We start from the raw sequence: 8,176 nt of genomic DNA, 5'->3' as shown, positions 1-8,176 counted from the left end.
AGTATGTTTTTTATTATATGTCCATATGTGTATTTTAACATCAGTAGTGCTTATTAATGAAGATTTATTCAGTCTCAGGAATATCATTTAATTTGAAATAAAGAAACAGAGTAGTTCTAACGCCATAAATGTATCTTCTGCAAACACTACAAGAAAAAGGCACTTTTTATAAAAAGGAAGGAACAGATTAATCTGATTATAATATTATTTCTTGAGAAACTAAGGCATAATAAAGAATATTTTAGAAAAACAAAATTGGTATAATGTTATAACAGAGATATATTTCATCTAAATAATTAAGAAACTGAATCGATGAACTTGCACCATGCAACTAAAACGTGGCAATAATAATAATAAAAACTTTAAAAGCAGAGTGCATGCTACCAGGTGTGCTGAGTGTGCCTAGGGGGAAGGCTCTGGCTAGCACTTCTCCAGCAGGACATGCCTGGGACTGAGTCAGGAAGGCAGGTAGAAGCAGAAATATAGGTAGGCAATGTTCTGCTGGAGCATCTGAGGTCAGAGACCAGGTGCTGAAGCAGTCTGGATTGGGGGTGAGCTGAAATCATGGTCATTAAGACAAGGTGGATTGAAAAAAGAGGTGGGAGGTGAGGCAGCAGCCATGTTGTGTTCACCGGTACCAAAAAGAAGGGTTCACTGGTACCAAAAAGAAGGAAGGATTAAGGCAGACATGAGGCCAAAGTTCACCGTTTTTTTAAAATTTTCAAATTGTTAATAGCATTATTTGACTTAATCATACATATTACAAACTTTTTTAGGTCTTCCCATTTATATCATGTACCTTTTTTTATTGTATCACACTGATACATAATCTATTTTTAAGAATTTCATCTTATTTAAATGAATGTAAATCCATATTGTCACTTTCAAAAATTTGCATAATAATTTATTTGATGATGCTACCAACACATATTTTATCCATTTCTTTAGATGGGCATTTAGGCTTTTTATAGTTTTTTTCTAATTTAAACGCTATTATAATAACCAATCTTTAAAACTACTGGGGTTTTTTTTATGGTTATTTCAAGTGTAAATAAAATACATTTTTCATCCTGAAAGTAATAGAATCACATGAAGAAAGTTTGGAAAACAGAAAAATTAAATAAAGCATTTATACTTCTACCATAATCATGTATCATCATTTTGGCTTACTGTTTTAGGATCTTTTTGTTGTCCTAATTTTTATCACCTTTAATGATCTGATAGGCAACCATAACTACAGAGCTGAGGTCCCTCAAACCTCAGCTCTGAAGTTATGCCAACATGCAGACAACAAGACAGAATATAGGGTAAAGGGAAGGGAGGTTGTGATAATCAGCAGCTTCTTCAGGATAAGAGAGATGATGCTAACTCTTCCAAGTATGAAACAGATCTCATGAAGGCTGACTTTCTGCATCCCGCCAGTTAGCCTGGCTGCATCTGTCATTCCAGGGGCAGCCTGAGCTTCTGGTCCTAGAATGTTATTGGGTTGAATGCTATGAAAACTAGTATTTATTAATAAGACAAACTACACTTGTAGCATTGTATACATTATCCTATTTAATCTTTACAACACTTTGAGGTAGATATAACAAGTCTCTTTTTGTAGATAAGATTATTGGTTCAGAAAGGTTAAGTAACTTGGCCAAGATTACATTACATAGCGGAACTGGAATTGAAATCTGTAACTCTGAGCCTCTGAAATAAACTTGTGAATAGCATACCGATGTCCTAGGGTATGTGGATGTGGCAGTAGGTGGTAGTAGGTTCCAAAATCTAATTCTTCTTGATTATATCCTTCTCTTCAGTGACACACTAGAGTTGTCATTTTGTGAATTAGAAATGTGGGAACATATAAGACTCAAAATCACCTTCACTTATGTGATAGATGGGTTAGTGATGCTGTAAATTTGGTTATATGTTTTGTAACTTTGAGGACATATAAGGTGAACTCTTTTCGCTTAGCTCTACCACATAAGTAACCTAGCCAAAGGTTTTGATGATAAGGAACCCAGGATATTTTAGGGCTTAAGAGAGAGTTTCAGATGATAGTATCACTTGTGATAACGATTTATCTTTGGTTGTACCACATACCAGGGGTGACTAGCAAGGAAGAGAGATTGAATGAGGCATGGACGGGCATAATTGGCACTGGAGAAAGAGTAAAGAAACTGACTAGAATTAATATATTTTATAGAAATTAAAAGTAACTTTTTTTAACATCTTTATTGGAGTATAATTGCTTTACAATGGTGTGTTAGTTTCTGCTTTATAACAAAGTAAATCAGTTATACATATACATATGTTCCCAAGTCTCTTCCCTCTTGCATCTCCCTCCCTCCCACCCTCCCTATCCCACCCCTCTAGGTGGTCACAAACCACCGAGCTGATCTCCCTGTGCTATGCGGCTGCTTCCCACTAGCTATCTATATTTCGTTTGTTAGTGTATATATATCCATGCCACTCTCTCACTTCATCACAGCTTACCCTTCCCCCTCCCCATATCCTTGGGGATATCTTCATATCCCCAAGTCCATTCTCTAGTAAGTCTGTGTCTTTATTCCCATCTTACCGCTAGGTTCTTCATGACCTTTTTTTGGTTTTTGTTTTTCTTAGATTCCATATATATGTGTTAGCATACGGTATTTGTTTTTCTCTTTCTGACTTCACTCTGTATGACAGACTCTAGGTCCATCCACCTCACTACAAATAACTCAATTTCGTTTCTTTTTATGGCTCAGTAATATTCCATTGTATATATGTGCCACATCTTCTTTATCCATTCATTTGTTGATGGACACTTAGGTTGCTTCCATGTCCTGGCTACTTCTCATGAGATTAATGAATCAAAGTGTTCTACTTCCATCTGATCCAAAGTGAATGTCTGTAGTTTAGGGAGAATCCAGTCTAGTACAGTCGTACCTCAGAAATATTGTGGGTTCGGTTCCAGACCACTGCAATAAAGTAAATATCAAAATAAGGCAACTCACACAATTTTTGTTTTGGTTTCCCAGTGCATGTAAAAGTTATATTTACACTATACTGTAGTCTATTAAGAGTGCAATAGAATTATATCTAAAAACAATTTACATACCTTAATTTAAACATTGCTAAAAAATGCTAATCATCATCTGAATCTTCAGCAAGTTATCTCTTTGCTGGTGGAGGGTCTTGCGTCGATGTTGATGGCTGCTCACTGATCAGGGTGGTGGTTGCTGAAGGCTGGGGTGGCCGTGGACATTTCTTATAATAAGACAACAATGAAGTTTGCTGACTCTGCCTTTCACAAATGACTTCTCCGCAGCATGCAATGCTGCAGATAACATTTTACCCATAATAGAACTTCTTTCAAGATTGGAGTCAATCCTCTCAAACTCTGCTGCTGCTTTATCCGCTAAGTTTATGTAATATTCTAAATCCTTTGTCCTTTGTTTTCATTTCAGCAATCATCACAACATCTTCACCAGGAGTAGATTTCATCTCGAGAAACCACTTTCCTTGCTTAGCCATAAAAAGAAACTCCTCATCTATTCAAGTTTATCATGATATTGCAGCAATTCAGTCGCATCTTCAAGCTCCACTTCTAATTCTAGTTCTCTTACTATTTTCACCACAGCTGAGGAAATCTTGAACCCTTCGAAGTCATTCATGAGGTTGGTATCAACTTCTTCCAAATTCCTATTAATGTCTATATTTTGACCTCTTCCCTTGAATCACAAACGTTCTTAATGGTGAGTATTTTCCAGAGTGTTTTCAATTTACGTTTCCCAAATCCATTAGAGGAATAACTATCTATGGCAACTACAGCCTTATGGAATGTATTTCTTAAATAATAAGACTTGAAAGTCCAAATTACTCTTTGATCCATGGGCTTCAGATTGGATGTTGTGTTAGCAGGCATGAAAACAACATGAATATCATTGTGTGTCTCCATCAGAGCTCTTGGGTGACCCAGGTACATTGTCAGTGACAGTGTGTTTTGAAATGAATCTTTATTTCTGAGCAGTAGGTCTCAACAGTGGGTTTAAAATATTCAGTAAACCATGTTGTAAATAGATGTGTTGTTATCCAGGCTTTGTTGTTCCATTTGTAGAGCACAGGCAGAGTAGACATAGCATAATTCTTAAGGGCCCTAGGATGTTTTGGAATGGTAAATGAGTACTGGCTTCAACTTCAAGTCACCAGTTGCAATAGCCCCTAACAAAAGAGTCAACCTGTCCTTTGAAGTTTTGAAGCCAGCCATTGAGATTTCTCTAGCTATGAATGTCCTAGGTAGTATATTCTTCCAACATAAGGCTGGTTCATTTACATTGAAAATCTCTTGTTTAGTGTAGCCACCTTCATGAACTTATCTTAGTTAGATCTTCTGAATAACTTTGCAACTTCTATATCAGCACTTGTACTTTTATCTTGTAGAAATGGCTTCTTTCCTTAAGCCTCATGAACCAAACTTTGCTGGCTTCAAACTTTCCTTCTGCAGCTTCCTTACCTCTTTCAGCCCTCATAGAATTGAAGAGAGTTAGGGCTTTGCTCTGGATTTGGCTTTGGCTTAGGGGAATGTTGTGGTTAGTTTGATTTTTCTAACCAGACCATTAAAACTTTCTCCATATCAGCAAGTCTGTTTCACTTTTTCATTTGTGTGGTCACTGGAGTAGCACTTTTAATTTCCTCTAAGAACTTTTCTTTTGTATTCAAAACTTGGCTAACTGTTTGGTGCAAGAAGCCTAGATTTAGGCCTTTCTTGGCTTTTGATACCCTTTCCTCACTAAGCTTAATCATTTCTAGCTTTTGTTTTTAAAGTGAGTGCTGTGTGATACTTCCTTTTACTTGAATACTTAGGGGTCATTGTAGGGTGATTAATTGGCCTAATATCAATATTATCCTGTCTCATGTAATAGGGATGCCCAAGGAGAGGGAGAGAGACAGGGGAACAGCTGCTTGGTGGTGCAGTCAGAACATACTCAACAGTTATTGATTAAGTTTGTCATCTTGTGTGGGCGGGGTTCATGGTGCCCCCAAACAATTTCAATAGTAACGTCAAAGATCACTGATCACAGATCACCATAACAAATTTAATAATAATGATAAAGTTTGAAATATTGCTAGAATTACCAAATGTGACATAAAGACAGGAAGTAAGCCAGTGCTGCTGGAAAAATGGCACCAATAGACTTGCTTGTTGCAGTGTCGACACAAACCTTCAATTTGTAAAAAATGCAATATTTAACAAGTTCAATAAAATGAGGTATGCCTCTGTAAAGAATAGACTAGGTAGGGCCCTAGTACAATGGATATCTATTACTTTCTTCGACTATCAACTTCCCATTTTTTCTAAGTCCGTGTCTTCCCCAGTCCTGCCATCCATATTGCAGCAGCAGGATCAACCTTATAACCAGGTGACTTCAGTTGACAGGTTTGTGGTGGGCAATTTGCCAGATATGGAACACTGAGTCCCTATCCTGGAGATTTAGAACTTGGGACCAAGAATGTCATGCTTTCATTGGGGGTCTGGACTATTAGGAACAGTCATATGACCATATGTCCTGGCCTGTGGACCAGAGATTAAGAAGCAATGACAGAAAGAAAGAAAAAATAAACCAGAACCTCAGAGAGAAGCAGAGAAGAAAATTGCTCATATCTAGTTTTTCTTCAGGCCCCGTCCCATTGTTACATTTGGGTTCAGTGAGATATCTCATAACTTTATAAAATTCTGTTTCTATATTAAACAGTTTAGAGCTGGGTTTCACTTCTAACCACAAGAATTATATTATAATTAGTCTTAAACTAAGTTTGAAATTAATGGAGTCAAGAGCAAAAAGTGTGGCAGCTTCCATGTTTGATATGCAAGCCAGATTATCTATATAGGAAATATGAAAAACTTAGTGGCTTTCTAAATTCAGAATCAGATGCCACTGTAGTCAACTATATTAATAAAGGTGACTCTTAGTTCTTGAGGAAAATATGACATTTAACTAACAGTACCAAAGGCAATCTCTCACCTTTTGAAAAGGTCTTTTTACTCTTTAATATGATTGTTAAAATAGTGATGGATTTTTTTTCATGGCTGGTGCTGTGGAAAGAAAATAGGAATAACTTGACCACAGTGAAAGTTTCATTTCAGAATTATTTTCAAACTACTTATATGAAAGAGCAACCAAACCAAACAAACCCCTCCTGTTCCAACTTATTTTATAAGGAAATGTGCATTTCAGACAGCTAAAAGTAAAACAAATACAAGAAATTAAAGTATTTTAAAGAAAATCTATCCATTGAAGTTTAATTATGTTGGAGAGAACCAATATTGAAAAGTGTTTAATAATAATTGCACCTTTAACAATCTAGAATTTCTGAAAATATATATACTCTAAATTTTTTTTTAGATTTTATTTTATTTGTTTATTTTTTAACATCTTTATTGGAGTAAAATTGCTTTACAATGGTGTGTTAGTTTCTGCTGTATAACAAATTGAATCAGCTATACATATACATATATCCCCATATCTCCTCCCTCTTGCGTCTCCCTCCCACCCTCCCTATCCCACCCCTCTAGGTGGTCACAAAGCACCAAGCTAATCTCCCTGTGCTATGCGGCTGCTTCCCACTAGCTATCTCTTTTACATTTGGTAGTGTGTATATGTCCATGCCACTCTCTCACTTCGTCCCAGCTTACCCTTCCCCCTCCCCGTGTCATCAAGTCCATTCTCTACGTCTGCATCTTTATTCCTGTCTACTCTAACATTTGTATGTGATATGTCTTAGTGATACATCAAGAAAAGAAAATATCAATTAATAACTTTCAGATATATGTTCAGGGCTCAAATCATTAACAAATTTTATTTCCACTTTCTAGCTAAAAAATAATAAATGTAATCTCTTATCCTATGTTACAGTATTCTGAGAAGCATGACTTCCTGAACAGTATATATTTTAGGTCTACATATATGCTATTATAGTCAATGTAGAATTTTTATTTGCAACTGTTTAAATAAATACAACATATTACACAAAATAAACCTAAAACTTTATTTTTTAATAATGTATTTCTTTTTTATAAATGTAACATGTTTTCATGATAGAGGGTTTGTAGGATATATAAACATCAATCTGAAACTAAAACCATGGGAAATATATCTACTGGCTCACTGTTAATAATTTGGTGTTGTTTATTCTAGTATCTTTTCATATAGGTTAAAGTATAGTAAATGTGTCACGAAAGGAATGGAAAGCAGTGACAAACTGGGAAGATGTTTGTAGCATGTAGAGCAAAGGATTTCATATTCTCTCTAAAACATGTCTACATGGCTTTTAATATCTTCATAGAAATATATGTGTATATCATATATTATATATATACATAGAAATATATTGTATATTTATATTATACACTTGTATATATCAATAACTTATTTACACTTGTATGTGTAAATAAGATTTTATTTAATATATCTAGCTAGCTCCTTGTTGATGGAACATTAGCTCAAAATTTTTGCTCTTATAAATAATCCTGCAATTAACATTCTTGTACATAAATCCTGGAAACATCTATAATTATTTCTTAAGCAAAATTATTAATAGAGAAATTATTGCATCAAGAGAAATGAGCATTTTTAAGGCTCTTGACATGTCTTGCCAGATGGGATTAAGATAATTTTTAAAATATGCTTTAAGATATTTAACATATTGCTTTGTACTAAGTATAATAAAATATGGTCATTACCCACCTGGTCATGGGTCTCTTCCAAGTGTATCTGCCCCAACTCCTCTCCTAAAGAAACTGAGGTCAACAAGCTGGTGTAGCTTTCTATTTGCTCATGCAAACATATGTATGAAGTGTGTTTCTTCATTTTTAACACCAAATAGAACCATATTAATGACAATAATCAGTGTCATTATTTCTTTCAAAAATATTATGTACATCAAGGAGGTTTATTCCCTATATTTTCTTTTAAGAGTTTTATGTTTTACAGTCTTACATTTAAGTCTTTAATCCATTTTGAGTTAATTTTTCTGAGTGGTGAAAGATAGGAGTCCAGTTTCATTCCTTTATTTGTGAGTACCCAATTTTCCCAGCACCACTTATTGAAGAGACTGTCTTTTCTCTATTGAGTATTCTTGGCTCCCTTGTCAAATAATAGTTGGTCATACATTCATGGGTTTATTTCTGGGCTGTTGATTCTGT

The 8,176-nt window shown here is 35.1% G+C and overlaps 1 long non-coding RNA gene across 1 annotated transcript in view; it reads left to right on the top strand.

Annotated features, from left to right (window-relative positions):
* The first annotated feature begins 3,456 nt into the window (after positions 1–3,456).
* Positions 3,457–8,176, top strand: part of LOC309810957 — a 175,858-nt gene continuing 171,138 nt past the window's right edge. The window contains exon 1 of the long non-coding RNA XR_014295081.1: positions 3,457–3,650. This is a non-coding gene — a long non-coding RNA (uncharacterized lncRNA). The remainder of the gene's footprint in view (positions 3,651–8,176) is intronic.

The sequence above is a fragment of the Mesoplodon mirus genome (genome assembly GCF_964341445.2).
Source record: "Mesoplodon mirus genome assembly, chromosome: 10".
Taxonomy (NCBI): domain Eukaryota; kingdom Metazoa; phylum Chordata; class Mammalia; order Artiodactyla; family Ziphiidae; genus Mesoplodon; species Mesoplodon mirus.
This window is presented reverse-complemented; position numbering and strand designations above follow the sequence as displayed.